The sequence below is a fragment of the Falco rusticolus genome, chromosome 1 (assembly GCF_015220075.1).
Source record: "Falco rusticolus isolate bFalRus1 chromosome 1, bFalRus1.pri, whole genome shotgun sequence".
In the NCBI taxonomy this organism is placed as follows: Eukaryota; Metazoa; Chordata; class Aves; order Falconiformes; family Falconidae; genus Falco; species Falco rusticolus.
The window spans coordinates 112,772,239-112,783,136 of NC_051187.1; positions in this window are offsets into that span (position 1 = coordinate 112,772,239).

Genomic DNA, 10,898 nt, shown 5'->3' on the forward strand with positions numbered 1-10,898 from the left:
TACTTCACTCTGCTCTGCTCTACATAAACAGAGGACTTCATTCTGCAAAGCGGGAGAAAATCCCCTTTGCATTCAGGAGGAACTGGAAGGTGAAGAAGCAAGCTGTGTTCAAACCATGCATCACTTTTCTTTGGTTTCTTGCTTCATTTCACTTCCAGCTCCACTGAGTGACACATGCTCTGGTTTCCTCCACGACATATGTGGGATCCTCTGGTCTTGCCTCATCAGACCATATCCCAACCATGTCATCTCCTCAGCCACTTCATTTTTCCTGTGTATTCACCTTCCTGTGATACCCAAATATCCAAATAATTTTGTTGGGTCTTTTTTCTTCCCTCGCCTGCCCCATGGTTTTCACCTGGGTGCTTCTCTACTTGGAACTGACATTACCAATTGATTTCACATAATGCACACAGCACAGCCTAAATATATATTTCTGTCTCTGGATGTAGGGTTCAGACATTAAAATCAATGGCTTGGAGGTGAAAGGCTTCATCATCCATAAATAACTCTTGAGCTACTCATTTCAGCTCCTCAGAGTGTCAGCAATGGAGTATGTCATTTGGAAGATGAAATTTGAAAATACACATGCTATGCTCGCACGCTGAAGTTTCCTCAACTGGAGGGGATTCTAACAGTAATGGCGAATAGCAGTGGGTTAATATTTTCACACAAGATGGATAAGGAGATTTTTATTTTTTTTTACATGTAATAAAGAAACACCTGTTATCATTCTAGCTGTTAATGAATAATAAATGAATAATCACATGCTGTGTGAACAGTTCAGGGGTACACCAGCAAATGATGCAAATTCCAGTTTGAAATAAGCAAGACAGGCTAGTCTAGAGATGTAGGATCTGCTCTCACTTTTGTTGCTGAGCTGCTCTCAAGTGTTAAGACAGGTCATCTCACCTCTCTGTGTCTCAATTTCCCTTCTGTAAAACAAGAAGAATGATATATCTAAAGTGCTTTCAGATCAATGGACGAAAACTTTATCTAATAGCAAGGTATTATTAATACCCTAATGATGCCATGAGAGAAAATGATCAATAATTATTTATATTTTTCTTTGCTGTTTAGGAGGTATTTTTCTACTGTCTATGTCTTCTAAAGTCATATGCATAACAGCTGAATGTTGTCACTTTCTTGCAGAACAGACAAGTCTTTTTGTATCTATATGATATAAAGATGAAAAACAGGTTAAATTCTAGTATGTCATTTCTCTCAAGGCTGGAGGGCCAAAGTCAAAGGGAAAATCTAATGATTTACTGCATGAGCAAGTGTAAAATCTTTGCATTAATAAATTCTACAGGACTGTATATTCACGCTTTACTCACACTGTTTTTTAAGCTTGATTTTTTTTTAGGGAAAGAAATACAAAGGATTGCTTTCAAAAATTGCCCCACATTAAATAATCCATGTTTAAGAAACTGTGTGTTTATTTTTAAAGTAACCTCATTACTACCAGACTACTTTTTCCTTTTGACAGTAAAGCAGAGTGCTTATCTTCCATATTTTCATAATGAAAGCTCCCAAGCACAGGAGACTGTGGCAGATTTACAGCCTGCGAGCAGCAGAACTGACAGGCATTTTAATATGAAAGGAGATATGATGTCTTTAATGTACAGTGATGTCACTTCTAACAAGGTAGAAGCCTGCTTTTTGCACTGCAATCACCATAAGAAGTGAAACCTGCCTGCTTCAGGGGTGACCTTTTAACCCAGGAAAAGGTCACAAATAATAGAAAAAAAGACGGGACTCTGCTTACTCAGGTGGAAGGGCACACTGACGTTGGAGGAGCAAGGCTATTGTGGATGTGCATTATCTCCAGGAAGTTGAAGCTAGAAATAGTCTTGCTAGAGCTAACCTTGAGAACAGAAAAGGAAAGGATAATGAAAATCCTCGAGGGAGTGTTAAACTGAAAGCTAGATTGCCTGTTGACCACCTTTTTTCCTTTTATCCAGCATTGATTGGACCTAATAACTTGAAAGTGATATTGACAGCGATATAGTCTACCATTAGCTGGACACATGATTATTTCACTGAGAGAAAGGACAGCAACACTACCAAAACCTAGGTCTTTCATTCTACATTAGACCAATTAATTTACTATTTTCTCTAGGAAATATTTGCCAGTGATTTTAAAGGCTGATTTAAAATGTGCATTTCTTAAGTGTGCTTCCAGCTCCTGACTGAAAGGTTTTATCGTGTAATTCTGAAGCTGCACCATTCTTGATCCTTGTATACAAGAGCATAAGATGAGAAGGCCATAAAATGGCAAGAAATCTCAAGGTCCAATAAGTATCTTGCGTTAGCATTAGGCTTGTGACTTTGGTTAAAGACAGAAAATTGAAGTATGCAGGCATCTACCTACCTGTCTACCTATCTGTATCTCCTCAAAAGATTAATTTCCTCTAAACTAAAACTCAGGAAAATCAACTTTGAATATTGTGTCTTTTGGTATTTTGGCAGTTTGCTCTTGAAGGAACGTACTAGAGGATGTAAAGAACAACATAAGAAGTAGTTCTGTTGTTTTCTGTTATCTTTGCAGAAATCTTAATTTTTAAAGAAAATGCTTTTCAGCAGGTTCCAAACCATCACGTTTTCCTAGCAGGGGTGCTGGGGCACTGAAAGAGTAATACTCCGGTAAGGCAAGCAAGGAGGAAATCATGGTATTGGTCAATCTGGATAGTGTTATCCCCAAAAGGAAGCGTTGATCTCAACAAAGCTGCATCTCTGTGTGTCTTGCAAAATCAGAAATGATGGCTGACCTCATAAAGATGCCTGTAATATTCCACAGCTAGTCCTGTATGGGTTTGATTTTACTTTTTATAAACAAGTATATTCGTAGAGGTGATGTGGTTGTTTTTAATTTACTTTGAAACAGCTGTCTCTCTACATCCCGCTTCAAAATGGAGGGAAGAGAAACTTCCAATTCAAGTTTACATATAGAAATAATCAACACACATTTCAGTGGAAAATGTCAGAAGTGCAGTATCAGTGAATTCTTCTCCCCATTTTGAGCCTCTTCTTCTGACAGCAAAGGAACATTTCAAAGATAAGCCCTGTGTATGCTTGGAGATATGATAATATTCTAATTATATTTTCCAAAAAGTAAAAATACTGGGAAATGAGGTATGATGTGATACTGCTATAGATCCATAGATCCCTGAAAAAAAAAATAATCAGATGCCATTAATATAAGTTAATGGTTTGAAAGGTCTTGTAACAGTTTTAAAAGGTCCTTGTGTCTAGAGACGAAAGCAGCTTGACAGACACAAGTTGTGAACTGCTTCACTTTCCACGCTACCTTCTATCTGTCAATATATTGGTTATGGAGCTCTGCCGAGGCCAGTCTCAAAAGGCAGACTGTCACATTTCTCAAAAGATAAAACATCCCTAAGGGTACAAAGAATTCAGGGACACAAGCTGATAGACAGGAGCAGCACTACAACTCTAACATTTTATGGCTAAGTTCAATGAGTGAGTCCTTAAACGGGTAATTGAATTGATGAAAGGCTTACAGTTGCCCCGATTAAACTTGTTCTTTCTCCATATGTAAGACTCAGGACAGTTTAAGCAAAAATGGAGGAAGAAATTCAGGAGAGAGACATTCATAAGCACTCTGAAAATCAGTCTCGCATGAAAAGCTTGCCATTTATTAAGTCACATGTGCCATTTGTCCACACAAAGAATCCTGTTGCCCAAGAAGTGTTATTTACAACAGCCAATTTTTTTCTAACTAAGGATTTGTAAATATTTTTAGAACACGTCTCACTGCTTCATGACTCATTCTCCTTACGGTCTTTGGTATTTTTCCCATTTGTGATCGTGTAGCATCCCTGTGACATATGGTCACCTGGGAAAGTACTATTAGCGAAGAAACAGTGGGATTTTACCTTTTTGTAATGACTCTGGAAGGTACAAATGTGGAAGAAGAGCCACACCAAAGCAACATGTTTCAGTTTACAGCATAACATCAACCAATCTCATTGTTTGTTCATGCTTTCCATGCTGTATCCCTCTATTGTATCTTTGTTTATAACTAAATCGTAAGCTATTTCGGGAATGGGCTTTGCTTCTTTACATGCTTATACAGTGCTAAGTGCAAGAGAGCGATGGCTTGTGACTTGGATCATTAGATGCTATGATAATAGATTTTTAAAATAAATGCATGTTGGACCAAGAACTCGTAAATTCCTGCTTTAAAAAGACTTGGGTTTAAACCTATACCTGATTAGTAACTTGCCTTGTTGTCATTAGCGTGTTTTTTAGAAAACTCAGAATGTAGTTATGTTCTTCATGTATTCAGCAGGTATATGATATCTTTCAGAGGATGAGGACTGTACCCTCAGATGCATAACAAATCTCTGTGTGTTTAATGACATTTAGATAGCATAGGGGAGAACACTTCCTGCAGGGGTGAATTTTATTTGCCTGTGAATGTAAGTACAGGTTCACTGATATGTGGTGCATAAAGTTCAACTCGTCTGTTTGCCCTGGCCACGATTCAGGCAAACGTTTAGTGTCAGCGAGCACATATGTTATAGAAGTTGTCAGTGAGGAGGCATGTACCAAGTTCAGGCAGTCCGAAATGAATGATTCCATTTGGACTCTATGCACCTCTGAAATAAAGCCTGTATTTGAGCTGAATTTATGATGTTTGAATCTCATAAAATTAACTTAATATGGCTTACAAGTTGTTTAAGACCTTACTTGCACGCTTACACTTTCTTCCTTAATATATATATGTATATGTTGAGTATGCTGATAGAGTTTTTGAAGAAAAATAGATTTCATTCACAGTACTTTTATGTATATATTTGTTTAGTGCAATTACATATTTGCACTAGTCTCACAGTATAAGGTTCACGAAATAATATACCATGTGCTTAAATATTAATTTTTCTTCTTTGAAGAGGGCTGGGTTATAACTGCATTTTTTTTCTTCCACCCAAACTGTTTTTGGATTCCTTCCACACATGTGACATCATTCACCATTCTGTTTAAATAAGTTGATTGGTGAGAATGTTTGACTTTTTAAAGCATCTTCTCTTTATGGAGAATTAAAGGCCATAGCTGGAAAACTGGCCATCCAAGCTCAGTCATTTCTATGTATTTTGTTAATTTTTCCTGGTTAATGGTCCTTTCAAATTCAGATTGCACACTTACTTCAGACTCACATCAAATGCTCCTCAGAAATAGCAGCTCACAGTGGGAAAAGATAACCTATTTCCTTCAAGCACTGTAGCTCTATCTGTGAACTATTGGCATCACATGAAGATTGATTAAAGTTCTGCAGACACCTAATGAAAAAACCAAATAAAAAATTGCTCTCCTTGCCTGTTTCAAAGGATAGCTATCTCAAATTCTAGCTGCTCGCCTCTGACGTCTGAAACTGGCTCAGTGTTTTTCAATTAGAGTGCCAATGTTTAGAACAACATTGAGAGGATGATGGTAATGAGGGACCACAGTCATGGCTGCAGGAGAACATATTAGTATTAACCTCGATGCTAGGTCATGCACTACCCCTTTTAATGAGGTATGTTAAGACTTCCCAGACAGGTGTATTTTGAGCTGAAGAGTAACATAACCTTTTCTATCTTATCATGTCAGGTGGCAAATTTAAACCACAGTGGACTGAAAAAGGCTTGCTCAGCACTACAGGTAATTCAATTCCTCAGCCATCTTTCCTCTTTATCTCCTGTTGACATGCTCCAGACTATAAAACAATAGAATAATATAAACGTAAACCTTACGAAGGTGTACAGTAGGCTTTGTGCCCTTCCCCTTGTTCACCTCTGTGAACTGCAAAGTGGGGTGCTGTTGGTGAAGAGGTGATGGATAAACCTGGATACTGAGTGCGCTGTGCTTTGGGGTCCACCTGCCTGTGTCTGACAGACTACCTGCAAAAGCCTCAGCAACCTTGCCCTGCCCAATGCGCAAGCCCAGGCTTTTTGGGGGGCTGTTGGTTGTGGACAGGGATATATGGGTTTGACCTAGTCCTTTTCTGCATGGTGTGCTTTTGCCAGTCTGTGCTCCCTTGGAGTTTCTATTTTTAAACATTATTTGCATGTCTCCAGAAAATTACCTATTTAGGCTTATAATGAAAAGTGTCCTGGGAACCGCCACCTTGTTATCTATTTCACAATGGGCTCACTCATAAAATAAGCTTGAAATATACCCTATTTCTCTTCAGGTTTTGGATGATAAAAACAGTTGATTCCATTAGCTATCAGTCAGGGACAGAATAGCTCATAGATCTGAAAGTGCTGAATCCAAATATCATTATTTATGGTTGGGAGGCAGCATGATTCAGTGAAATATGCTGCTTTCCCCAAGAGTTACATAAGAATTACCACTTTGATGCCGCTTTGTGATCTTGGATAAGCCACCTAAGCATTTTGTGACTCAGCTTCCCCTTTTATGAAAAGGGCATAATGGGACTTGCTCTAAGAAAACATGTTGTCATTCTAAAGTGCTTGGAGGCAGTGACAGGGATTCTTTGCTACACTAACAACAGCAGTGATTTTTGGGGCAGGACAGCAGAGAGATGCAGGTATATCAGCATTACCAGCTGTGCCAGGAGCGTGGAGTCAAGCAAGCCTGTTGAGCAGCAGCCAAGGCTACAGAAGCTTGGTGATGCCAGAAGGCCCTTGTAGCCGCCAGACTGTCCAGGCTACTGGCTTCTGCTGCCTCTGCTGCACTGTAAGGCCAACCAGAGGTTGTGACCTGACGCTAGGGAAAGGAAAGCCCTCTCCTAAGAGCTAACATCACTACTGGCTATCTAAAGGGAGATACTTGTTGCAACATTGATTCATGTAGTCTTTTAAATACCTTAAAATAGGTGTGGCCAGTTCCATGTTTGCAGTAGAGTAAGCTTTTATGAGGCCAGACTAATGAATGAGCTGCTCTGCACCCTCTGAAATCATTCGAGCCCCTCTCCCTGCCTTGCATATGGATGGAAATTACAGCAGCCACCATAGCACAAGTGTGCCAGTACCTAGAGAACAGTCTAGTGTATACCCATCAGTCAATGTCCTATTAATCATACTAACAGAAGTGGACTAGTAGTGTGTCAAGGCTAAAATGTTGCCCTGGTTTTATATTTGCACATTCTTCTAGAGCTAATGTGACTTCAATGATACCTCTATAATTAACTATTATTAATGTTTTATTCAATTAAAGATGTTCTGGAAGCATCAGGCATCTTTTTGCTTCTGGTACAATGCAAAATTTCATTTGGGAAAGGCTGCAGTAGCTCCGCATGGAACTCAAAAAGCAGCTGAGAGATCCTGAAAGAAGTTTTGATTAGTGAAGGGAGGTCCACAGCAAGAAAAACATGCTGATGCTCTAAGCATCCTCATTCTGATCCTCCCATTCACTTATGCCAGCTAGAGACAGGCCTACAGTGGAGTTACTATTGAAACTTTGGGGGATAAGCAATAGCTTTTCAGACATGATCTATTCCTGGTAGCTGATGATTGATTTTAGACATTTGCATAAACGCGCCTACCTTTTTTTATAGTCATAGAATTGTTCCTGGTGCATAAAAGTGTTGCATTACATTGCAACACTTCTAGAGTGCAGCGGCAGCGATAGCTGTATTTCAGGTGCCCTTCTTAATCATTCAGATCTGAGAAAAGAACATGTCTTTGAACTGCCTGGGGGACAGCGTGATGGGCATCAGGTATAAGCACCCCTCCTGTTAAAGCAGTGGCTCTGTGGTCAGTGAGAAACTACTGCTGATCAATGCCACCCAAACATAGCTGTCAGTAATGAAAGAAATCCATGCAGGAAAGGATTGCTGTCTTGTACCATAAAGTGCCTCTTGTCAGCAGCAATGCTGTTTTCCTGGGTTGACAACTCATGGGCTAAGGAATAAGATGGCATTCATTTTCAGGATGATAGCATGCAATTGTTTGTCAAAACCTGTGGGCTGTGTACTTGGTTATTTTACAATAGCAGTGTCAAGTATTCTGCTTTTTATGATTATGTGGTGTAGCGCTAGAAAAAGTACATAGCTGACAGCTAAATTTGTGTTTGGATAACTATACCATTTACTGTGATCCAAGAAATGTTCATCTTGCTCTATATCAATACTTGATTTGCATATTTATCTATATATTCACCATAAAACTACTCTCTTGCTATGCAGAGTTACACATAACCACTTTTTCCTTCCTCTCCATGTATACAATACTTTACGGAGGGCAATGTCTGCAGGGCTGTGTGAACAGATTCAGGCATGCCAGATATGTACTTTTACCTCTGCTGCTGTAATTCTTATGGGCCTGATCCAAACGCACTTGATTTTTTTTGAAAGACTTCCATTTATTTCAGTGATCTTTGCATGAAGTCCCAAGAGACATTTACTAGTTTTCTGGAGGAGAATTGTTAAATTATGGGAGTCCCACTTCAGTCACTTAAGGACTGACCCTTAAAACAGTGATCTCCAAACTTTTTGGACCATGCACTCCTATCAGCAAAAATATTTTGAGCATGTACTACCAGTGCATAAAATTTATTTATGACTTATATACATGTACTACCATGCTAATACATAAGGTACATTATAAGAAATACACAAAACAGAAATTAAAAAAGGATGAGGCAAAGATGAAATAGATGAAATTCATTTTTTATTATTTATTAATGATACACACAAAAAAATTCTTCCTGTATTCCAGTGGTTTATCTTCTGTGCGCCCACTTTGAAGAATGCTGTCTTAGAGGGTCCATTTATTGGCAGTGGCAACTTTACATCATATACCACCCAACAGTAGTTTATATACAACTACTTGTGTATGTATCACAGTTTGGGAACCACTCATTCACGCCATGGACAAGTTTGAACGCTTTACAAGCTTATCGATGGCATAACTGTTCTCATTTTTTCCATCTATAAAATGGGGGGAAAAAAAAGGAAAGTTAAGAAGGTTACACACCCTGCAAGGGTTTTTTGAGAAGACAACTGTAAGACTACTACTACTACTATAAGTCTTACAGGATGCTAAGCATTGCAACAGGTATGCTTCCTGGACAAAAAATATCTTGGGTAAGCTGTGGAGATTAATAAATGAGCCTGATATTACCTTTTTACATTATAAGAATGATCTCATAATTTTCATAACTTAAGATATGATGCCAGAATCATGCTTCTTCCCCAAACTACACAATTCAGCAGAGAGCTGTAATAAAAAGAGGCTATCTGTCATTACACTTGAACTACAGCTGAGCCAAATTTTGGACTCAGCCATCAAATGCAGCTGTAGTCAACCCTGGGTTAAGTTCAGCTTGGCCTAGAGAATCTGCTTCAGCTTTTGCTTTGATTTTTTTTTCTTTTAAAAAAAGGCCATTAATCATGGATGTGAAGTTTTTTCTCTGTCTAGATACGTGTAAATGTTTTGAAGCTTCTGTTCACTGATTCCCATTATGTTTGAACCCTGCTTATTGAGAGTAAAAACATGGGCCAAGTTACATCAGGTTGTCTCTCCTGTGCTCCTGACTACTTGAGCTGGTTCCACTAGAATGCTGTAGTCCAAGAGAATGTCCATGATGCTTGACCCTGCACATACATTTCCCCTGTCTCCTTCATTTTACTCTTCAGAATATATTATTAAATGTATCAGGACTAAACATGTTAATTTTTCAATAAACAAACCCCAAATAAAATTACTTTACACGATTATTCAGATTTCTGAATACCTGGGCGGGGGGGGGGGGATCACAATTATTTTATGAAAGGAGTAATTTTCAAAGGTACAAAAATATTCAATGTTCACAAAAGCTGCTCACATAAACGTCACTCTGAACTTCTGAAATCTCTTCCTTAGTTATTTTTCCTTTCTCTGTTTGATGACCTTAGGACAGAGAACATGTCTATTTAATGTCTACATTAAAAAGTAGCATGTTTACATTGAAATATTCAGCTACTATTACCCAATGTAAAATCAAATTATCATTAACTTCTTCAGATCTTGCCATCATATTAAGAGTATTGTCATCCTGTTTCTCCAATGAAACATTGTGTTAGCTGGACCTCCTAATGCAATGTTTAAAAGGATTTATTCCTTATTTTTAATAGATACCATTTGTTGCATGCAAACTACGTAATACAGGGAAAAGGGGGCATAGCTCTGTGGTGTCATCACCTTGTTAACATTGCCATAACCAGCTTGCTCAAAAGGGGAAAAACTTTAATATAGCACACCACAGTATATAAAGTCCCAACAGCACACAATAAGAAGTCTAGTATGTCAGTCACTGATTTAATATGAAAGATTTCAAAAGGAACCTTGCTGTAAGAAGCCCATCACAACAAACAGTTGGAAACATTCTCTCTTGCCATTTGAAATACCTTTCAGGAGAAGAGCTGGAGTCTGTCCCACCATCAGCTCAAACGTTAGTTCACCACTCTCCAGTGAGGAGTGCAATAGAAATTAACTCAGTAATGGCTTGTCTTCTGCATTCACAGGAACCCAGTCATCATACTGGACTTCATCCACCAAGATCAATGCAGTGAGTAATCCACACAGTAGGAGCTTATGGAAAGGTATAACATCAAACTGCAACTGGTTTATCCATGGCTGGAACAAAGCTTACCTAGAAGAAGCTCAGCTCAAAAAATCACACAAGCAAAAGTGGAAGGAAAGCTTTCCTTGGGTAAAATTAATGAAAGCAATTAACTCAAGAGCTATGCATTTTGGAAGAAGTCAATGAGGGATCTGCAAATTCTAGAAGGCAAATAAATTCTCATCTAGAATATTTTGTTCCATGTAAGTATGTGTATGTGTGCATTATATACCTTATATATGTATTTATATTAAAAGCACATCATTTACATATTTGGTAGTAATATCCAGTTAGTTGTGGCTTACAGGTAACAAGAAGAAAGC